Source organism: Pristis pectinata, chromosome 27 (genome assembly GCF_009764475.1).
Source record: "Pristis pectinata isolate sPriPec2 chromosome 27, sPriPec2.1.pri, whole genome shotgun sequence".
NCBI classification, from domain to species: domain Eukaryota; kingdom Metazoa; phylum Chordata; class Chondrichthyes; order Rhinopristiformes; family Pristidae; genus Pristis; species Pristis pectinata.
The window spans coordinates 2,535,106-2,559,534 of record NC_067431.1 but is presented as its reverse complement, the minus strand read 5'-3'; the positions used below and the strand labels follow the sequence as shown (position 1 = coordinate 2,559,534).

Genomic DNA, 24,429 nt, shown 5'->3' with positions numbered 1-24,429 from the left:
TCTACTTACCCCCTGGCAGTGTGAGTCTTGGAGCCAAGAGTGTGAGGAGATTGTTTCCGATGTTGGATCCGGGCATTGATAGTTATCATCAATGTTGATAGACACTGGAAAATGGAGAAGGGATGTGGTGCCAAAGCAAACCCCTTCTTACACTAATCCATGTGGCAGGGGACATGGCAGTAGATACTCTGTGCTGGGTGGAGGTATCATTTGACCATTGCAGGGTCGGACAACAGTGGGCAAGTCATTTAAACAACCCACTTTGATATGGCTTCCCACAGACCCTCGGGACTGAAAGAGCTGAAGTTTTTGGTCAGATGTCTGAAGTTCACTGACAGCCCCTGGAGTTTCTTGGGACACTTTTCCTCAATCTGTCCAGCTCCAAACCCCCTGTTGGTCGTGCGCTGTGACAGTCTGGGACCACACCGGGATTTCCCTCTGGGGCAGCAGTAAGATTCACGCCAGAATCCTCCCACAGCCACAGTATCGTTGCACTCATCCTCATCGCCCTTGCTGAATTGGTGATGATGTGTAAGGGAGCAGTGAAGTTTTCAGAGCACCAGCTTTAGGAAGCAGTGAATAGCATGTTTCTGCGTCTATCTCCCACCTCTTCCAGTGTCCCAGCTGGTGTTCCATCAGGACCAGAGGCTTTATGCTAGTCATTTGTGTAGCTGCCCTGATCCCCGAGACACTGGAGGTTGGCATTGAAGAGTCTGACAACAGTCGGCAAGTCATTTAAGCAGCCTACTTTGATATGGCTTCCTGCCGACCGTCACAACTGAAAGAGCTGAAGTTTTTGGTTAAATGGCTGAAGTTGGGTATTGATCAGTCAATGTACCCCCTTTCACGGTCAGTTCTCAGATGACCTGCTTTTGGCGGTGCTCCTTGGTGAATGTGTGTCTGAAGAGTGGAACAGAGTCCCATGTTAGTTAAAGGCAGGAACGTCAGTAGGGAAGTTAGAGCCCTGCCTATCTGGAGGTAAGCAAGACTATGGGCAGAAAAGTTAGCCCAGTAAAGTTACTCAGCATCAAGCCATGTGTATCCTTCCCACCACAAATGTTACTCAGGATCTGATGGTCAGCTGAAGGTAGAACTCCAAACTTTTCATTTTAGTTTCAGTCTGATGACATCGCTGGATCCCAGTTACAAATTGGATAGAGGCCTGAGGTGGATTTGAAGCCAAATCTGAGGTGAGTGGACAGGCCTATTCAGGACAGCTTGGTGCTGTAAACCCTCTTGGAGCCTTGGCTGGAGGCACGACTAAATCTGGAGCACACAGCTTCAGCACTGGTAGTCACCAGCACCTGGTCTCTGGCCCATCCACACGATGCCACATGAAGTGAAAGTGTCACCATTATCAGGGAGAGGGAAAATAGAGAGGTACAGAATCATTGACCTGATGGGGAATACCAAAATCTTTAGCACCGATGTGGTTACAGGGCACTTGGAAAATGTTAATATGGTTTGTAAAAGGGAATTTGACAAATCTAAAAATCATTTTGAGGATGTGACTAGCAGAGAAGTAGTCAGAGTTATAGATCTGGATTGTCAAGGCATTGATCAAAAGATACATACAATTCATTCTATACTAACACCGACAGAGCATTGGCTAATGGACACAAAGAGTAGGAATAAACAGGTCATATTAAGGTTGGCAAGCTGCTCAAGGTGATATGGCACAAGGACTGGTCTGGGCGCTGAGCTACTTACATTCAGAAGTGATGAAAGCAGAGTGTGAAGTATCCTGGTGATGGTGTAGAGGTGGCGGGAACGTGAGGTAAGGAGAGGACACGGAGTTGGGAAATGAGCACGGACATGAAGTGAATGGATAAAGGGTGACAGTTGGAGTGTGATGTGTAGAGGTGTGACATTATTCATCTTGTGGGAAGATTGCATAAACAGAATAATTTTTCATCAATAAGGTGCTTTAAAGTATTGGTGCACAGAGCAATATGACTGCTTGTATGCAAAACATAACACTTTAAAATGAGCAAGAAGGCCAGTGGAACGTTGGGCATTACTGCAGGGAGCTGGAGTACAGGAGGGAGGAAGTGATGCTACTTTACACTGGGCTTTGCTGTCCAGTTTGGGTCTCTGTAACACTGGAAGGATATACTTGCCTTGGGGACAGTGCAGCAGAGACCCACAGGTTGTTCCAAATGGTGAACAAGTTGAATGCACTGATGTTTATGCATTTTCGGTGATCTCATTCAAACAGCCAACATTCTGAGGGGTGTGGGGGCTGACTGGAGGAAGGCTGTTTCTTCTGCTTGAGTCTCCACACCTAGGAGACAGCTCAGGGTAAAAGCCCAACTATTTGGGATAGAGATGAGAAGGAATTTCTTTACTCTTTGCCTACTCTGGAAATTGAAACCTCAAAGATCCCAAGGGGTCTTTGGTGAGGTGGATGTGGAGAGAATGCTTCAACCTGTGAGAGAATCTACAGCTACAGTTCACTCTTCCAAAATAAAAGGTCACATATTCAACACTTGAGCTGAGGCAAAATGTTTTCTCTCAGACAGGTGTGAGTCTTTGGAAATCTCTTCCTCAAAGAAACAAGTCTTTGAATATATTCAAGGTAGAGGTCAGTGGATTCACACTGAATGGCAGAGCAGGCTCAATTGGCCAAGTGTACTACTCCTGTTCCCTATTGGAATGTTGCCCCGTCCCCTGGATAGCCGGGTTTGCTTGGAAGGCTGAAATCGATAGGCTGTTGGGCAAGAAGGAATCAAGCGATACAGAGACTATTTGAGTAAATGGAGGATTAACCTGGGTATCATCGATTGGTGAAGCAGTAACAAAGTCTGTTCCTTCCATTTGTTATTGGCCAAATAAACTGGTCCTAAATGTACCGGTCTTTTATGCACAAATCACAATTCAAGGCTGTTTATGCCTCTTTCAATGCAACCGGTGCCAATTTCTGTGTGGGATTGACTCAGGAACAGGTGGGCCGGGATCAGCCCAGTGTGAGAGATATTCTCCTGATGTAATCAAATCATCAACGTGAACTATCCCCAGCAGCAGGAATAACCACAGTAACGTGCAACCCACAACCTGCATTGGTAATTCCAGGTACATCAAGGTGTGAACCCCACAGCAAGTCAGCAAGGAGACTTGAATTATAGCTTCCCCCTCTGGGGCATCAGTGCGGAGCTGTCTGAGTTTTAACCCTCTGCACATTTTATACGTCATCGCTGGTCCACACAGTGCCTATTACATGTGAGACACACTGTAGTCTCCGTGCAACTGTTGTGCCCATGCCTTATGGGCAGCACAGGACTCTACCTCTGTCAGTGATCGTGGAGAAGAGTGTGTCCACGCACACACTGGAGGCACGTGTACTCTTTCCACCCCCTGCCCCCATGATTTCGCTTCCCTCCATGGCCGCCTTTTATGCTGTGTCTTGTGGTTACCATGGAGTGTTCTTTAGGCTGAGACCAGCTTCCCATGATCCCCAGCAACAGACATGCAGCAGCTGCAACTTCCGCAGGCAGCTGCAGTCAGAAGCTGCACGGGTCCCTTTTAGCACAGCATTCAAGCTGAAAACTAGCCAAACCTTTCTTTAGAGGTAAATTTCCCCAACCTTGTGTATCTGTGGTTGTTCCCCTTTGACTGCTACCAGTAGCCACGGTTTGTGGGAAAAGTGAAGAGTGACCTCTAATTCCTACAGCTTTTTCTGTGATGGTGGGGACCTGGAGAGGAGCTGGAAAAAGTCACTTGGAACATCTGAAGATGGCCACAAATACCTCAACTCAAATGCTGGGCCCTAACATGGAGAATGTGGAAATGCGGGTACCTTTTGTTGTTTAATTATCTACTTGATGCATTCCTGGTGCACTTGACAGGGCTGCAGAGCTTTGATCTGATCCACTGGAGTGGGATGACTTTGTTCTATCTCACACAGTAAATAGTCCTATGTTGTTGCTTTGTCAGGTTGGTACCTCATCTGTAGGTTTGCCTGTGGCTGTCCTGGCATGAGCTGTTGTACTCCTTGTTGAAGCTGGGTTGGTCCCTGGATTGATGGAGAGTGAGGTATACACTGGGCCACGAGGTTGCAGGTTGTGGTCGTGTACGTTTCTGCTCTTGCTGATGGTCCACCTTTCCGTTTCCGCAAATGCTGCCTGACCTGCTGAGCATTTCCCGCATTCTCTTTTGTTCAGATTTCCAGCTCCTGCAGCCTTCCGTACCAGACATTACTTCCCACTCTCTCTCCTGTCACTCACCTTCTCCGGACAGATCGGCAATAATTAACAAGCCTTCAACACCTCTTTCAGCAGACACTATTCTTGTAGTTCAGTCCCCACTCTATGACACGTGTCCCTTTCACTATCTCCCTTGCCTCTCCGTAGCACAAGATGCTTGATTCCCTGTTTTTCCTGTTCTGATGAAAGATCATCAACCCGAAACATGAACTACACTTCTCTCCACTGACACTGCCTGACCTGCTGAGTATCTCCAGCAAAGGCTGTGGGACACACAATCTTCACATCCTTTCCTGATGCCTTAATCCCAAGGTTGCTGGTCATAGCTTTCTCTCTCCTTCCTGTGGATCTACAAAATAACAGTGGCACATGATGAGAATGAGGAGGAGTTGCACAGAGCCTTAACTTTTTTTGTGAGCCATGATAATGCAGAAGAGGATTAAGATGAAGATGATGAAGTCAGACTTGAGTACACGTGAGATCTTGCACTGTATTCCAACCCACCTTCCTCAGCCAACTCATGGCCTCATGAGAGGAAAAAACTAAAGGAAATCAGTAACAGTAGAGAAATGGTTTTAGGGAAATTGAGGGATTGGAGGCTGATAAATCCACAGGGTCTGATCATTTACATTCCCGAGCACAAAAGGAAGTGGCCCTAAAATGGTGAAGGCATCAGTGATTATTGAAAAAAGAGAGAGAGAGGAAACAGGTAATTGTAGGCCAGTTAGCCTAATGTTGGTGGTGGAGAAATCTCATGGGGTTAATGTACTGGCATGGATAGAGAAATAGCTGGCAGCCAAGAAACTGAGCTGAATAAGTAGGTCCTTTTCCAAGTAGCAGGCAGTGACTAGTGAGGTACTGCAGGCTACTTTGCTTGAGCTCCAGCTGTTCACAATTTATGTCAATGATTTGGACAAGGGAATTAAATGTACTATCTCCAAGTTTGCAGACAACATGAAGTTGGTGGGAGAGTGAACTGTGAAGAAGATGCAGAGAGGCTCCAATCCGATTTGGACAGGTTGGTTGAGTGGGCAAATGTACGGCTGATGCTATATAATGTGGAATAACATGAAGTGATCCACTTTCTACCTGATGGAAGAGGAGAGAAGAGAGAATGACCCGGGTGGGTGGGGTCTTTGATTATGTCTTGGTGAAGCAGCCAGCATAATCAAAGACCCCAACCACCTGGGTCATTCTCTCTTCTCTCCTCTCCCATCAAGTAGAAGATACAGGAGCCTGAGGGCACGTACCACCAAACTTAAGGACAGCTTCTACCCCACTGTGATAAGACTATAGAACGGTTCCCTTATACGATGAGATGGACTCTGACCTCATGATCTACCTTGTTTTGACCTTGCACTTTATTGCATTGCACTTTCTCTGTAGCTGTGACACTTTACTCTGTATTGTTATTGTTTTTACCTGTACTACATGAATGCATTCTGTACTAACCCAATGTAACTGCACTGTGTAATGAATTGATCTGTACGATCAGTATGCAAGACAAGTTTTTCACTGTACCTCAGTACAAGTGACAAAAATAAACCAATACCAACCAGAAGGCAGATTAGTATCGGAATGGTGATAGTTTGGAAAAGGAGGAAGTGCAACGAGACTTGGATGTCCTTGTACACCAGTCAATGAAAATAAGCATGTAGGTGCAACAGGTTATGAAGGCAAATGGTATGTTGGACTCCATCGTGAGAGTAGTTGACCACAGGAGCAGGGATGTCTGACTGCTCTCAAGAATTGTGTGCAGTTTTGGTCTCCTTATCTGAGGAAAGATGTTCCATACCATGGCAAAGAGTCACCAGACTGACTCCTGAGATGGAAGGGCTGACATATGAAAAGAGATTGGGATTATTGGGCTTATATTCACTGGAGTTTAGTACGATGAGAGGACTTCTTTGAAAGTTACAAAATCCAGACAGGAGTGGATAGACCAGATGTAGGAAGGATTGTACCTGATGGCAGAGAAGTCCAGAACCAGGATTCACAGCCTAAGGATATGGGGTTGGCCATTTAGGACTTGGATGAGGAAAAATTTCTTCACCCAAAGAGTGGTGAACCTGTGGAATCCTCCACCATAGGAGGCATTTGAGGCCAAACCATTAAATATGTACCAGAATGAGTGGGATATAGTCTTAATGGCGAAAGGCATCAGGGGATATGTGGAGAAATCAGAACCTGGATTTGATGATCAGCCACAATGGTGGAACAGACCTTAAGGGCTGAATGTCTGACTCCTAGTCCAATTATCCATCTTTCTATTCTGACCCCTCATCTGTATCTGATTAGGACCTCACAGGGAACCGCAGTGTTAGGAAAGCAGAGGATGATGTGTTGTAAAATAGAATGTGGTTCAAGCCAAGGAGGAAAAGGGGCATTCACATCTTGCCAACTTACCTGTACACCACACACAGCCACTTTATTTCCCAAGTTCAAGGTGAATGCTTTACCTTTATATTGGGGAGAAGGAGGTTGACTGAGGTTCAATTGACTGAGGTTTTACACTGAAGGAGCATTCATGATGGATGTGCTCTGATGCTCCTTAGGGCAGGGAGCCATGATGATCCAACAGGGGCAGGTGCTCTTTGCAGCTCTGTCTAAACCTTGCTGCAGGTGTCCACAGCCCAAGGGTGAATGAGAACAGTTCAGCAGCTGTGTTGGACCTGTGAGGACCCGAGAGCAGTTAATCCATGCTCCCTCTCAGTGTGGGAGGTTTGATCGATATCTGTGCAAGTCCCTCCAGATGTACCATTGGAAGTCCTGAAAGCTCAGCATCAAGCTTCCATCGGAGCCACAGTTGTTCCTGCCCCTGGTGTCCAGGTTTGGGATCAGGCCTGAAGGTATCCAATGTCACCCTGTCTGGATGTCCCCATCATCAAGAATGGGGTCCGGCTCTTAAGGCCAGTACTCAACTGGCCTGTACACATAAGCGTGCATGCACACAAATGCAGAGGCATGCATACATACACACAAGCACATGCATGCACACACATATGCACACTAATTTATGTATACACACACACACATGTACAAGTACGTACACAAATAATACTCAAGCACAAGCATGCAAGTATGTGCATATGTATGTACATATGCACATACACACACATGCACATGATGCAGTACAGGCATTGCGTCTGCATCTTTGCACATACTTGTGCACAAATACATCCAAGGTGCAGACGCAAAGCCTGCACTGACGTACGTGCAGATGCACAGGTGCATACATGTACAGGTCCTTCCTGGGTTGTGACAGCGTTCCATTTCTGCTCACTGTTCGTAACCCGGACAGATCGCAAGTCAGAAATGCAGCTGTGAACCGATTTCCCACCTGGCAGGAGATGCCTGCAGCCCCGCAGCAGCCGGCCTCCCACACGCTCATTCATATGTACGGGCTGTACGTAAATCGGGCGTTTGTAACGTGGGAAGCACCTGTACATGCTGACGTTCAAACATAGAGGTAACACTCAGATGTATACAGACACACAACTGCACAGAGACACGCAGACACAAGCACACATCGTACAACGACTGTAAGCATACTGTATGCACACATACACAATGCAGACACATACACACACATGCACAAATATGTCAAGCATCAACATTGTGTCAATAATAATAATAAATCTAAGTGAAACCTGTCAAATATTAACTCATGGGAAGAACTAACAGCATGACTCCCAGAGCCCCTCAGCAGCTCCCAATCCCAACATCCCAGCTACACACACTAATGAAAGATACCATTCCAGAGCTTCCACCTTCACTCCGAATGAAACCGTAAATGTTCTGACCCGCCCAGACACGTGAAGTTGGGTGCCAGTGACATTGACAGATTCCCCTGGTACTCTGGTAATTACCCCACTCTAATAGTATTTCATTTGCTGTGACCCCGTAGCCCAGATTGTTTATTGTTGGGCAGAGCTTAAGCTCCAGTCTAGACAGAAATGAGGGTCTCGCTCTCTCTCTGGGGCCGCACGATTTTTATAAAGCACACGTGTTGCATGCCTGGGTCTGGTTTTCATTTGCTCGGAGTCAGGATGCAGGGGTTGGGTTTCTGCTTTTGGTTTGTCATTGTGTTGTTCGGTGTGTGGAGCCTGCCCAGGACTCCACTCTCCTCAGCTCCATCCGCACTCTGTCAAAGGTGGGAACTGAAAGTTGAGATGGAAGCTACACGGTCAGGGAATCACACGCCGCAGGGCAGAGTCTATCCTCAGCACTGGAGATGGGAATATTTGGAGATTTGTTTTCATTAGATTCAATTATTAATACACAGTCCAGGGCAGCTGCTGCCTTCACCAACAAGTGATCCCACAGTTTCTAATGGTTTAGTTGAACCTTGCACCATCTACCTTCTTCACAGGAATCCACACTCGCCTAAAGTATTTCTATCACACTGTTTTAAGGATTATTTAAATTGACTGAACTTCCTATTGCATTCAGTACCACTGTCCACAAACCAAGAGCAGGGCAGAGGTCTGCATCCCAGAGGCTCCAAATCAGATATTGGGTCTCCAGGTCCAAAGGTCCTCTGTACAGGCTGCTGAGAAAAGGTCAGACCCTCAGACCCACCCCATCCTGGGTCCCTCTCACCCACTCTTCGTGGTTGTTTGTGAGGAAGTTGCTGGTGAACAGTGTAAAGTCTTCAATGAGTGGAGATGGGCATCAGACTCAGAATCAGAGGACATGCATTTCACACAAGGAGGCTGCTGAGATCACCAAGTCCGTGACAGGGAAAAACAGCTCCCCAGTCTCCCCAGTCAGCTCTCTAATTACTGCTCTGCTTTTCCCTCCTATATTTTGGGCTTCCCCTTTACCCATCTTCAGTCCTGAAGAAGGGTCCTGACCCAAAACGTTGACCGCCTGCTTTTCTCCACGGATTCTGCCTGGCCTGCTGGGTTCCTCCAGCATCATTGTGTTTTTCATCTAGGTTCTAGCATCTGCAATCCTTTTTCTCCCCAGTCTAATCCCAAGTTCCCACATGGGATCCATAGACCAGTGGGTCATGGCTCCACAAGTCCACACTCAGGCCCTGTTTCAATGTGATGAGAGTTTCTGCCTCTCCCACACTTTCAGACGAAGTTCCAGACCCCTACCACCTTTCCTCATCTTCCCTTTAATCCCTCTATCAATCACTTTAATCCATGCCCCTAGTTTTTCCTCTGCTAGGAAACTTGTCCTGTTTATGTGTTCTACCAAGGCCCTCGTGGTTTCATACACTTCAATTAAGCCTCTCCTCTGCCTCCTCTGTTCAGGAGAACACAAGCCCAGCCTCCCCAAACTTCACAGCGACAATGTTCCACTCCCAGCATCTTCCTCATACATCTCCTCTGCACCTTCTCCAGTGCAGTCACATCTGTGGTGACCAAGACTGAACCGACTAACTTCATCACTAATTACAATACAGAAGGAGACCATTTGGCCCATCAAGTCCATGCCAGCTTGCAGTAGAGCAATGCCATCAATCCCATTGCCCCTCTCCTTATTTCCATGATCCCACTGCAACGTATTCTCTCTGACATGTCCATCATCTTCCCTGTGATACCTTTTGCCACTTATCTACACTGAGGTTTTTTTTTAACTGTATCTAATTAACCTAGGCAGTAACCAAGCCCTCATTTAATCATTGTTGTATAGAGTTTGAATGTAACATTCTTGTTCTTGTACTCTATTCCTTGGTTAATGAAGGAAAACATCCCACTGTCCGATGCAACAACCCATTGACCTGTCCTGCTCCTCATAAGGAACTGGGGACTTATGGAAAACGACTGCAGATTTATATTTGTCATGTATTCACTTTTGGGGTAGGTATGACCTGTACAAAGAGGACGGGTTGCACTTGAATCCCAGGGGGACCAATATCCTGGCAGGGAGGTTTGCTAAGGCTGCTGGCGGGAGTTTAAACTAGATTTGTTGGGGGGTGGGATCTGAACTGGAGAGACTGGGGAAGAGGTGTTTGGCTCTCAAATAGAGAAAGCTTGTGGTAGGTACGAGAGGGAGGATAGGCAAGTGATAGAGAAGGGACGTGCTCAGACCAGTTTGAGATGTGACTATTTTAACACAAGGAGTATTGTGAACAAGGCGGATGAGCTTAGAGCTTGGATAAATACTGGTGCTACAATGTGGTGGCCATTACAGAGACTTGGATGGCTCAGGGACTGGAATGGTTGCTTCAAGTGCCGGGTTTTAGATGTTTCAGAAAGGACAGGGAGGGAGGCAAAAGAGGTGGGGGAGTGGCACTGTTGATCAGAGATAGTGTCAGGGCTGCAGAAAAGGTGGACGTCATGCAGGGACTGTCTACGGAGTCTCTGTGGGTGGAGGTTAGGAACAGGAAGGGGTCAGTAACTTTACTGGGTGTTTTTTATAGGCTGCCCAATAGTAACAAGGATATTGAGGAGCAGATAGGGAAGCAGATCCTAGAAAGGTGTGACAATAACAGAGTTGTTGTGATGGGAGATTTTAATTTCCCAAATATCGATTGGCATCTCCATACAGTGAGGGGTTTAGATGGGGTGGAGTTTGTTAAGTGTGTTCAGGAAGGATTCTTGACACAATATGTAGATAGGCCTACAAGAGGAGAGGCTGTGCTTGATTTGGTATTGGGAAATGAATCTGGTCAGGTGTCAGATCTCTCAGTGGGTGAGCATTTTGGAGATAATGATCATAATTCGATCTCCTTTACGATAGCACTGGAGAGAGATAGGAACAGACAGACTAGAAAGGCGTTTACTTGGAGTAAAGGGAATTATGAGGCTCTCAGGCAGCAAATTGGAAGATTAAACTGGGAACAGACGTTCTCAGGGAAAAGTACGGAAGAAATGTGGTAAATATTCAGGGGATATTTGTGTGGTGTTCTGCATAGGCATGTTCCAGTGAGACAGGGGAGTCACGAGAGGATACAGAAACCGTGGTGTACAAAGGCTATAATAAATCTAGTCAAAAGGAAAAGAAAAGCATACAAAAGGTACAGAGAGCTAGGTAATGTTAGCGATCTGGAAGAGTATAAGGCTAACAGGAAGGAGCTTAAGAAGGAAATTAGGAGAGCCAAGAGGGGACATGAGAAGGCCTTGGCGGGCAGGATTAAGGAAAACCCCAAGGCATTCTACAAGTATGTGAAGAGCAAGAGGATAAGATGCGAAAGGATAGGGCCTATCAAGTGCAGCAGTGGGAAAGTGTGTATGGATCCGGAAGAAATAGTGGAGGTACTTAATGAATACTTTACATCAGTATTCACTATGGAAAAAGATCTGGTGGATTGTAGTGAGGACTTGCAGCGGGCTGAAAAGCTTGAGCATGTAGATATTAGGAAAGAGGAGGTGCTGAAGTTTTTGGAAAGCATCAAGTTGGATAAGTCACCGGGACCAGATGAGATGTACCCCAGGCTGCTGTGGGAGGCGAAGGAGGAGATTGCAGAGCCTCTGACGATGATCTTTGCATCATCGATGGAGACAGGAGAGGTTCCGGAAGATTGGAGGGTTGCGGATGTTGTTCCCTTATTCAAGAAAGGGAGTAGGGATAGCCCAGGAAATTATAGACCGGTGAGTCTTACTTCAGTGGTTGGTAAGCTGATGGAGAAGATCCTGAGAGTTAGGATTTATGAACATTTGGAGAGGTATAATATGATTAGGAATAGTCAGCATGGCTTTGTCAAGGGCAGGTCCTGCCTTACGAGGCTGATTGAATTTTTTTGAGGATGTGACTAAACACATCGATGAAGGGAGAGCAGTAGATGTAGTGTATATGGATTTCAGCAAGGCAATTGATAAGGTACCCCATGCAAGGCTTATAGAGAAAGTAAGGAGGCATGGGATCCAAGGGGACATTGCAATGTGGATCCAGAACTGGCTGGCCCACAGAAGGCAAAGAGTGGTTGTTGAAGGGTCATATTCTGCATGGAAGTTGGTGACCAGTGGTGTACCTCAGGGATCTGTTCTGAGACCCTTACGCTTGGTGATTTTTATAAATGACCTGGATGAGGAAGTGGAGGGATGGGTTAGTAAGTTTGCGGATGACACAAAGGTTGGAGGTGTTGTGGATAGTGTGGAGGGCTGTCAGAGGTTACAGCGGGACATAGATAGGATGCAGAGTTGGGCTGAGAAGTGGCAGATGCAGTTCAACCCAGATAAGTGTGAAGTGGTTCATTTTGGTTGGTCAAATATGATGGCAAAATATAGTATTAATGGTAGGACTCTTGGCAGTGTGGAGGATCAGAGGGATCTTGGGGTCCGAGTCCATAGGACACTCAAAGCAGCTGCACAGGTTGACTCTGTGGTTAAGAAGGCATATGGTGTATTGTCCTTCATCAGTCGTGGAATTGAATTTAGGAGCCAAGAGGTACTGTCGTAGCTATATAGGACCCTGGTCAGACCCCACTTGGAGTACTGTGTTCAGTTCTGGTCGCCTCACTACAGGAAATATGTGGAAGCCATAGAAAGGGTTCAGAGGAGATTTACAAGGATGCTGCCTGGATTGCGGAACATGCCTTATGAAAGCAGGTTGAGGGAACTCGGTCTTTTCTCCTTGGAGTGATGGAGGATGAGGGGGGACCTGATAGAGGTATATAAGATGATGAGAGTCATTGATCGGGTAGATAGTCAGAGGCTTTTCCCCAGGGCTGAAATGGTTGCCACAAGAGGACACAAGCTTAGGGTGCTGGGGAGTAGGTATAGAGGAAATGTCAGGGGTAAGTTTTTTAGTCAGGGAGTGGTGAGTTGGTGGAGGCGGATATGATAGGGTATTTTAAGAGACTGTTGGAAAGGTCTATGGAGCTGAAAAAAATAGAGGGCTATGGGTAAGCCTAGTAATTTCTAAGGTAGGGACATGTTCGGCACAGCTTTGTGGGCCGAAGGGCCTGAATTGTGCTGTAGGTTTTCTATGTTTCTATGTTTCGCTTACGCTGGTGCACCTCCCCAAATGCATCCCCTCACTTCTGTGGGTTAAATTCCATTTGTCATTTTCCTACCCACATAATGAGGCCTTTATTATCTTCCTACAGTCTAGAGCTTTCCTCCTCACTGTGAACAACACTGCCAATTTATACATCGTCTACAAACTTCTCTGCCAAGCCCCTAGAATTGTTATAAAAAAGTCAAGGACTGAGCGTGGAGCCTTATGATATCTCACTGATAACAGACTTCCAGCTACAAAAACACACCCTGCTTCCTGCTACTGAACAGGTTTTGACTCAATTTTCCACTCTTCCTTGGATCCCATTGCTTTGGTGTCCAGCCTGCCACATGGACCTTGTCAAAGCATTTATCAAGCATGTAGATTACATCAAATTCACTGTCCTCACTGTCACTTCTTCTCTTCTTCTTCTCCTTATTGTGCTTCTACTCCAGTTCTGTGGTAGCTCTGAAGAGGCCAGTGTAGGAACTGCAGACTCTTCCACAGCTGGGGCAGGATGTGCATGATGGGTGGGTAGTTTGTGAGGTGGTGTGCTCCTTCCACCACCACCACAGGGCTTCTGTGTGCTCCCAGTGCATGCCGTTGAGTTTCTCAGTACCATCCCAACTGTTCCTTCTTTAAGCAGTCAGGGTTCAGATGTTCCCAGGAGACTGTGGAAATTGTTGCATTTCTTCAGGGAGGCTTTGTTTGCATGTCTGAATCTTTTTCTCTGTCCATCGTTATTCTCTACCTGTGACAGAGCTCAGAATAATCGGACTATTTCAGGAATCTGTCTGCCCATCATCGCTGCCTGAATGTATCTAGGGCCTCAGTGCTGGGGAATGTTGACCCGGGACAACACACTGATGCTGCTTTGCTTATCCTTACGGTAAATTTGGAGGATTTTGTGAGACAGCTTTAGTGAAATGTCTCCAGTGCTTTGAGATCCCTGCTGGTCCAGATCTCAGAAGCATGTAGAGGGAAAGGATCACTGTTGCCTGATAAACTATGAGTTTTATGGCTGGTGTGAGGTCTTGATCTTCAAACACTAGTTTCCTCAATCAACTAACGACTGTTCTGGTGGGTTGAAGGTGGTGATCATAGCCCTTATGATTTTAGACACTTCAATTAAACCTCTCCTCTGCCTCCTCTGAATACATTTGACATTGATATCTGCCTTCGCCAAGAGGTGGCTCTCGGGATATGGAAAGTGGTCCAATCTTCCCAGGGTCTCGTTGTGAATCTTTATTGTCAAAGGGCAGTGATGTGCAGGCTGGTGGAGGACCTTGGTCTTACAGGTGTTGAGCATAAGGCCCAGACTCTTCCGTGAATGAGTTGATGATGGATTGTTCAACTTCCGAGCATGTACAAAGATGAGCACTGGCTGCATACTGCAGCTTGATTACTGAGACTTCAGTGACCTTGGTCCTGAAGTGCAATCACCATCAGTTGAATAGTTTCCTATTAGTTCTGAAGATTTTTCTCTCTCCCACTGTGGGTTTGTTGGAGGTGAGTTGCAACATTGTGATTAGAGCACTCAAGAAAAATGTTGGGATCATATCAGAACTCTGTTTGACACTGGTCTTCGCTGAGATTGGTTCTATTGGTTCATGTCATGGCTTACAAGCTGTTGTCAAGACAGATTTCAGTTGGCGGCCAAGCTTGAGGTCCCCTGAGTCAAAGATTTTAGTGATATCAAAGGAGTCCACAAACACTGACTGGTGCAACTCCCTGCACTTTCCCTGTTGCGCTTTGAAGACCATGTCACTGAGCCTCTGCATACGTACTGAAGCCAGAGGTCCTGAATGCAGTTTAAAAATTCTTATGTAAATCAAGCAAGTAATTCACATGACTGCCTTATCAGTGAAGAGTCAGTATGCCTATAAAGGGAAAAGCCTTGCAGATAGTAAACTCAATGGTTACCATCCCCTCAAACCCTCCCACTGATAGTGTGGCTCAAGAGGGAAGAGAAAGGGACCAGAACCAAAGAGCAGGGAAGTATTACCCCAAGTGTAAGCACTTATTCAGACACACACAGGAGAAGAACAGCGTATCACAGGGTTATTCTCTTCACAATGAGGCAGATAAAGAGGCTCTCCTGCATACATCACCAAACACTTGGGCACTTGATCGGGCTCCACTATCAGATATCTCATTTTGCAGTTGTACTTCCATGGCAGCTGATATCCAAGGCTCTGTAGATACACCGGGCCTGTTGTCCACTTCAGGCACGTGACTGGACACTTTTTCATGCTTCTTCCAACATCAAAGTGGAAACTGCCCAATTATGTCAGTCTAGGATCTGAGTTACATGAAACTTGTGCATTATGCAACTGAAGATTAACTTTGTCCAATACAAAATGTAGTGATGGTTGGGTAATTCCTGGGTTATTCCCAAATCTTTCCATGATTATTCCTATTCCCAAGTTATTCCCCGGTTAGTCCAGTGCTATTTCTGGTATATTCCTGGATTATTTTCAGGTTATTTCCAGGTTATTCCTGACATATTCCCATGTTTTTCCCAGGTTAGTCGTGGGTTAATTCCCGGCTTATTCTTGGGTTATTTAACACTGCTCCAGAAACTGGCCTATATGCTTCCCTGAGCAATCCATCCTTGTGTGTTCAGCAGGACTTACAGGCCAGACATGCACTGGAAGATGTCATCTCCTGTGGAGCTCTCTTGTTGACTCATTGAGGGGAAACTGGACTACACTGCTCCAGGTGTGACCAACGGTTAGGATCCACCAGGTCCTTTCCCCATGGCACCTGGAAGGCAGGTCACTCAGCTTTGATCCTTCAGTTGCCTCCCCCACCACACACACTACACCACCCACCACCTTCCTTTTGCAATGCTCAGACCTTGACCCCAGCCCTCTGATCCACCAATGTTCCTGACACCCTCAATCCCCCATTGATCATATACTCCACTCCCAATTCTCCTGGTTTTCCCAAATGTCCAACGTTCCAACTCTCCAATGCCCCCAACCTCCAGAATTCCTGAACCTCCCAACCGATCGATGTTGACAACCACCCAGACCTGGTGTCCCCTGACCATTTGATATTACTGTTACCCCATTTCTCTGTCAGCAGGTCCAGATCATCCAAATCCCTGATGTTTAAACCCCGACTAATTCTCAAGTGATCCAAATTTTCCTACATTCGCTTAAAACCTCACTCTGGGGCCTTGGGGCCTATTTGGTTTTGATTTCCCAATGGGCCCAACTTCTGAAACCCCAAGCCCTATCTCGGTCCGTTACCGGATCGTTCCCACCTACCGCCCCACTCTCTGAGTCCAATGCCACTACCCCCAGTCCCTAACCGTCACCGCTGCCCCAACACCAGGTCCCCATCCTTGCCCAGTAGCTGACAGCCCTCCCGTCCTACCAGTCTCTGACCCGGCCTTGGTCCCGGCTGGCAGAGCAACAGAGTGACGCCATGGGTTGTGCTGCTGCCATACAGCTCCGGTGCACTGGGCTCGATCCTGCCCTCGGGTACTGACTGCATAGAGTTTGCATGTTCTCCCCGTACCCGTGTGCGTTCCCCCAGGTGCCCTGGTTTCCTCCCACAATGTGCAGATTGGTGGGTTAAATCGCCACTGTAAATTGCCCCTAGTGTGTGTGCATGCAGAAGAGGAAGGTGATAATGACGTGTGTGGAATAGATCGCAGGGAAATAATGGGGAAATGAGATTGATGGGATTGCTCTGAGACCCAGCATAGATCGGATGGGCAGAACGGTTCCTTCTGTGAGAGGAGAGATGCAAGAACTATGAGAGTTCGGGCACAATTTCCATCACAGGAAAATGCCACACCCACCGTCACACATGTACTTGGGAGCACAAGAATTGTTTGATGATCTGGTCCACAGGAAGCAGGGTACACCCAGTGCTGGTGACCACCACTTCATTACTCTGCTCTCAGTCATCAGCAAGGTGCTGAAAGCTGTCTTGTTCACCTGCTCGGTTTGGGTTTTGCCAGAATGGCCTGGCTCCAGACTTCATCACACCCTTGGTCCGAACCTGGAGCAAAGATCTGAAAGGGAAATGAGACTGACTGGCCTCAACATCAGGGTGCTCTGGTAAAGTTAAAGGTAATGTTGCCTACTCATCCCAGGCAGGAGTTCCTGATCCATTGCGTATTATTCCAGGATGCTGGAAGAAGGAGAAAGGCAGCTGGGGCTGGAATGCCATGTGGTGGAGGTGGTTACATGGGGAAGGGGGGTGGGGGAGTGGAGATCCCTGTATTCCCAGCTTGTTGGTGAGAACCTCGAGCTGATCGCTGTAACAGAGCAGATGGACAAAGCCACTGCATTCCGGGCAACCCACCGCCCCAATCGAAGGTCGCTTCGTTTGCACGATTCAGTGCAGTTTGTGTGCGTGAGGAATGTTCTTACAGCTGACGTGGAAAAAGCAGGGAGCAACTGCGTTTAAGTGGCTCTTCCTCCCTTTGTGGATCAGCGGGAGATCCTGGGGGGACTGAGAGGGGAGTGTGAAGGTGCTGCTGGAGAAGCTGCAGAGACCGGGGAAGCCATTTTAAGAGCTGAGTCCCTTCCATCCTGGGCAACGTCTGCAGAGTGGTCAAAGGTGCCTGAACAGTCTTCCACTGCCCCTGACCACGGTGAGGAAGGGAAGGATGTCGACAGATTGAGGCATTGTGCCAAATGTGGTAGGAAGCCTGAAAGGAATGCTGGTATTATTGTTCTTCGGGGCATGAGGTTTCGGTGGAGCCCTCCTGAACACTGACGTAACACAAGGTAATGTGTACAGAGGAATGGTGCAGACACATCTGCAGGGAATCCTTACCCAGTGTATAGACAAATGCCTTAAGTCCTGAATCTATTCAACATCCAGATGTCTATCACTTTGATGCTTGTTATATTCCCTGTTTTCCTTCTGCCTCTTCCCTCTCTTCACTGTTTAAAGTTTATCCAGCACTCTACTTTTGTCCAGAATTCCTCAGCTGCTCCTGCTCCCAGTGGTGACAACCTCAACTGCAGGTGGCTCCAAGGTCTGGCCTTGCGGTTTCCGGATTTCCGCTGTTCTCGGGCTTCCTTGACGACCCGCATAGATTCTTTCCCATGGTGCGTCACTGTCGGCATTTGTGACTGATGGTACTGATCTGAAATTTGTGCGTCGGGTGACTTCATGTGGAGTTTCCGCACTCTTCCTCACTATCCACAACACCACCAATTTTCATGTCATCTGCAAACTTATACCTCCTATATTCACATCCAACATTCATTAATATATGTCACCAACAACAAGTTCCCAGTATCGATCCCTGTGGCACACCACTGGTCACACAAACCTTCAATCCAGAAAGCAGCCTTCAATCAGTACCCTCTGTCTCCTATCATCAAGCCAATTTTGGAACCAATTAGCCTGCTCACCTTGGATGCCATGTGCCTTAACCTCCTGGACCAGCCTACCATGCAGGATCTTGTCAAATGCCTTACTAAAGTCCATGCAGACAACATCATCCTTTGCTTCATCAATTTTCGCAGTTGCCTCCTCAAAAAATTCATTCAAATTAGTGAGACAGGATTTCCCCACTCAGAGCCACGCTGACTATTCCCGTTCAGTCCCTGCCTTTCCAAGCGTACATAAATCCTGTCGCTTAGAATTTTCTTCTATAATTTGATGACCACTAAGGCTCACTGGCCTGTAGTTACCTGTCTTATCCCTGCTGCGTTTCTTAAATAAAGGAATAACATTAGCTATCCTCCAGTCTTCTGGCACCTCACCTGTGGCTGACAAAGATGAAAAATCTCTGTCAGGAGTCCAGCAATCTCCCCTCTTGTTTCCCATAGTGTCCTGGGATACATCTCATCCAGACCGGGGGACTTATCCACCTTTATGTGTTCCAAGACATCTGACCCCACCACCTTCTTAATACTGACCTGCTCCAGACTACCACCGTATCCCCCTCTGAACTCACTCTCCTCCACATCCTCCTCCTCGATAAATGCAGATGAGGAATACTCATTTAGGACCTCGCCCACATCCACTGGCTCCACACATGGATTACCTCTTTTCTCGTTGTAGACACCCAGTCTTTCCCTGGCTACCCCCTTGCTCCTAATATTCTTATAGAATGACTTAGGATTCTCCCAACCTTACCCACTGAGGACAGTTCATGCCTACTTTTTGCCCTCCTAATTCCTTTCTTAAATACTCTCACCCTCTGTATCCCTCAAGGGATTCAGTCAGTTGTAGTTGCCTGTACCTCTCATATGCTTCCTTCTTATCCTTGATCAAACCTTTAATATCCTTGTCAACCAGGGTTCCCTATTCTTGCTACCTTTTCTTTTCACCCTTACCGGAACATGTTGGCCCTGAACTCTCACTAACTTCCTTTTCAAAGACTCCCACCTGTCAAATGTTGTTTTACCAGCAAGCACCAGCTCACAATTTACTTTTGCCTGATGCTCCCTTGTGCTATTAAAATCAAGCTTCCCCCAATTCAGAACCTTAAGGTGAGGACCAACCTTAACCCTTTCCACAACGATGAAATTTACAGAATGATAATCACTGTTCTCAAAGTGTTCCCCCAGTGACACTCCCACCACCTGCCCAGTTTCATTTCCCAAGATAAGATCCAGTACTGCCTCATCTCTAATTGATATTGCTTCAAAAAATTTCTTGGAAGCACATAACAAATTCTGCCCCATCTATGCCCCTTGCACTAAGAACATCTTGACTTGCATCTATCCCAGTCAACATTGGGAAAGTGAAAGCCCCCACTACTATGATCCCTATTGTTCTTACTCCTGCAATTTGCTTGCACATCTTTTCCTCTAATTCCCACTGATTTTTCCGTGGCCTATACTATAACCGCAGCAAAGTAATTGCCCCTCTCTTATTCCTAAATTCTACCCATATACCAAAGGTACTGCACTGAGGTGTCATCCTGGGGTTAGTGTTTCACTCCCTGAGACCCAGAGGTAAATGTGCCCCTCACAGAGGCACAGTTAACAGCAGGCTGCATGTTATCAAGAGATGTTTCAGTGAAACACAAAACTCCAAAGAGGTTATCATTTTCAAGCAGAAAAGACTTACACCAGAAAGGGTGTTAAGGTTTGGATATATTTTGAATTCTGTGATCTACAAACTGTGGAAATACAAACAAAGCTGTAACAAAAACCAGGGTCAATCAGAACCTGATGCCTGTGACCATGGGAAGATTTTGAGAAATAAATGACCTTCCTGTTCACTGATGGTATTAAATTATATTTAATTTGGGTTTATTAGAACATCATTTCCCCAGAGCAACGACTGTGTGCACTGTTGCTGATAACCCCAGCACGAGCAGACGTTGTATAACAGGACAGTTGATGTTTATACTCAGAGGAACCTCTCTACTTACCACTTCCATCCTTCACCACAGCCCTGTTTTCCTTTGTTCTCACTCCTGTCTGCCTCACGCCTCCTCTGAAATTCATCAGTACCCGCCTTCAATCAACATCTGGTGAAGTTCCACGCCTGCCACCCAAAGTCTTGATCTTATCTGCAAAAGAAATCATGCATGGTTTATATTGTGCCCCTCCCAGCCTCAGCACATTTCAAAGCACTTTACAGTCAACAAGGTGTTTAATTTTGACACAAAGTCATTTGGGGATGTAGGGAACAGGGCGGGCGGTTTGCACGCAGCAAGTTTCTCCACACGGTGAAGGCACAGTCAGTAGATACTCCACTGTTTAGTGATGCTAATTAAGTAATGAGAACGAAGCACACGCCTGTACTGGGGCAGATTTCACAGTGCAGTCCCAGTGCCTCTGTACTGGTCTCACTGTTTCACTGCAGGTCTTGCACTGGTGTGGGCAGTATCGGGGACAATGTGAGTTGAGCTTCTGACCAGTACAGACTGTATTAGCCACTTTCTTACTGGTGGGCTATGCCAGCTCGTGCTGTTCATAGAGTCATAGAGCAATACAGCACAGATACAGGCCCTTCGGCCCAACCAGTCCATTCCGACCACGGTGCCAAACCAGCTGAACCCAATTTCCTGCATTCGGCCTATATCTCTCTAACCCCACCCCTCCATGTACCTATCCAAGTGCTTCTGAAATGATACTGTTGTACCTGCCTCAACCACTTCCTCCGGCAGCTCGTTCCATGTACTCACCACAATCTGGGTGAACAAATTGCCCCTCGGGTCCCTTTTAAATCTTTCCCCGCTCACCCTAAATCTATGCCCCCTAGTTTTGGACACCCCTACCCTGGGGAAAGGACTGTTACTGTCCACTTTATCTATGCCTCTCATAATTTTAAACACTTCTATAAGGTTGCCCCTCATTCTCCTACGTTCCAAAGAATAAAGACCCAGCTTGTCCAACCTCTCCCTATAACTCAGGCCCTCCAGTCCTGGCAACATCCTCATAAACCTTTTCTGCACTCCTTCCAGTTTAACCACGTCTTTCCTGCAACAGGGTGACCAAACCTGTACACAGTGCTCCAAGTGCACCCCAGGCTGGTGTCCCTGCGCAGGGTTCCACATACAGCAGCTGACTCAGCCATCACTGTGCTACTGCTACTGCCATTAATCACCAGCTGCAGGTTGTGGTGTCTGTGTGCAGTGATCCTGTCCCTACAGTGAACCTGTCCCTACAGATGATCCTGTCCCTACAGGTGAACCTGCCCCTACAGATGATCCTGTCTCTACAGGTGAACCTGTCCCTACAGGTGATCCTGACCTCCAGGTGATCTTTCCCCTACAGGTGATCCTGTCCTACAGGTGATCCTTTCCTTACAGGTGATCTTTTCCCTACAGGTGATCCCCCTACAGATAATACTGTCCCTACAGGTGAACTTTCCCCTATGGTGATCCTTCCCCTACAGGTGTTCCTGTTGTTATACGTGATCCTTCCCCTACAGGTGATCCTGACCTACAGGTGATCCTACCCCTACTGATGATCCCATCCCTACAAGTGATCCTTCCACTACAGGTGAACTTTCCCCTACAGGTGTTCCCACCCCTACAGGTGATTGCTTCTCTAAAAGTGATCCTGTGGAGCAGGTTGTGGTGTCCCACAGACCGAGTGCAGGCAAATAGGATGAACCTGACTCACTGAGGTGAGGGGAAATTTCTTCTCTCAGAATGAGGTATTCTTCAGAAATTTGGAATCCTGTGCTCCAGGGGGCTGTGGAGATTTCATTCAAAGCTAAAATTAATAGATTTCTGGATAGTAGAGGAATCAATAGAGTCTGGGGATAGTGCAGGAACTGAGGTAGAAGATCAGCATGGTGGAGCAGGTTGAAGGGGCTGAATGGCCTACTCCTGTTCCTAGTTCTGTTGCCCTCATTTTGTTTTTTCACTTCCACCATCATTTCAGTCTATTTGCTTTCAGAGACCTCGATGTGTTTTCCCATTGCACTGAGAGCTACAGACTCTGTGGCTTAGCATCAGTAATGAATGGCGTGTAAGGAGGGTAGGTAGAGCTCTCTGGCCTCTTCAGAATGAAATGTTATTTTCTGCACCACTCTGGGGCGCCCATCGGTACTCACCAGCCAGGTTGTCCTCTGTTGGAGCTGTCTGTTGCTGCCCGCACGCCCAGTTTCCCTGACAGCTGGTACACCCAGGCACACGCAATCGAAGCGGAGCAGCAGGGAAAACAGGGGAAGCAAAGGTTGGAGATGAAGCTGAGGACTACCATGAAGAGGATGAGGAAGCAGCCACAGGGTATGTTGTCAACATCTGGACCGTCAACTCCAAGAGCCCGATAGCAGGCACTGTGGAGGGAAGTACATTTCTGAACACACTGTTAAGGCATGTCTAATCTAACACTAATTTTCTTGGGGTTTGTAGTATCACCCACCAACCTCTGTCTTTAGACATCCCCCTCCCCTTCTCTCCACCTGGCTCTATCTGTCCATCATCCCCCACCTCACCTGGGCCCAACACATTGATGCAATCACAAAGAAGGCATGCCAGTAGCTCTATTTTGTTGGGAGTTTGAGGAGATTTGGTATATCACCAAAGACACTTATAAATTTCTATAGATATACAGTGGAGAGCATTCTGACTGGTTGCATCACAGCCTGGTGTGGTGGCTCCAGTGCACAGAATCACAAGAGGCTGCAGAGGGTTGGGGATTCTGCCAGCTCCATCACGGGCACAACCCTCCCCACCATCGAGGTCATCTTCAAGAGGCGGTGCCTCAAGAAGGCAGCATTCATCACTAAGGACGCTCATCATCCAGGACATGCCTTCTTCTTGTTACGACCATTGGGGATGAGGTACAGGAGCCTGAAGACCCACACTTAACGTTTCAGGAACAGCTTCTTCCCCTCTACCATCAGATTTCTGAATAGTCCATGAACCCATGAACACTATTTATATTTGTAATTGATAGTAATTTTATGTCTTTGCACTGTACTGCTGCCACAAAACAACACATTTCACGTTATCTGAGACAGTGATAATAAATCTGATTCTGATTTGGTTCCACCTATCACCTACCAGCCCATCTCGCCCCAAGCCCTCAATTCTTTGCACTGCCCACTTTCCCTATACACTTTCAGTCCTGGTGCAGGCTCCCAACCTGAAATAGTGAACATCCCACTGCCTCCATGAACTCTTCTTGACCCATTGTGTTCCTCCAGCAAATTGTTTTAGCTCACGGTTTACTACCTACTCAGTGACATCTCTCATGCCCACAAATATCGTCACAACAATGAGTAGGTTCTTGGACCATGTTCCAATACCTTCCAGTCTTTATCCATATCAGCACAAGCTGAAATGAACCAGGGCACTTCTCATCATCTGAACTCAGGGATTACCTGTCCAAGGGAGGCTCTTGTAGCACCAGAACCCAGACCTCTATCTCAGGCATGAGCTCAGAAGGCAAACAATCACAAGGTGGCACTGATTGCTTCAAAACCCTTGGTCTGATCTCAGACAATGCACAGGTTCATGTGAAGGCTGCTCGAAATGTCAGGTTCCACTCATATCAGCCTGGAGGTTTGAGGTGTTGAGCATAAACGTTGGCAAGTCACATTGCAGCTGTATGAAACTTTGGTTTGGCCACATTTGTAGTAGTGTGTGCAGTTCTGCTCACCCCATTATAGGAAGGATGTGGGGGCTATGGAGAGGTTCACCAGGATGTTGCCTGGGTTGGAGGGTATTAGCTGTAAGGAGAGGATGGGCAAACTCGGATTGTTTTCTCTGGAGCGTCAAAGGCTGAAGGGAGAGCTGAACAAAATATATAAAATTATGAGAGTGATGGAAAGGGCAGATGGTCAGAGTCTGTTTCCCAGGGTAGATATGTCAAATACTTGAGGGCAAAAGTTTAAAGTGAGGGGAGCAAAGTTTAAAGGAGATTTACAAGATATAGCT

At 47.0% G+C, this 24,429-nt stretch overlaps 1 long non-coding RNA gene across 1 annotated transcript; it reads right to left on the bottom strand.

The window, feature by feature from the left end:
* Positions 1-717: 717 nt before the first annotated feature.
* LOC127583774 (uncharacterized) lies at positions 718-22,749 on the bottom strand. Its single transcript, XR_007958296.1, has 3 exons — positions 22,599-22,749; positions 20,461-20,601; positions 718-900 (listed from the first exon to the last, which is right to left on the bottom strand). It is a non-coding gene; the product is annotated as an uncharacterized LOC127583774 (long non-coding RNA).
* Between the last annotated feature and the right edge of the window lie 1,680 nt (positions 22,750-24,429).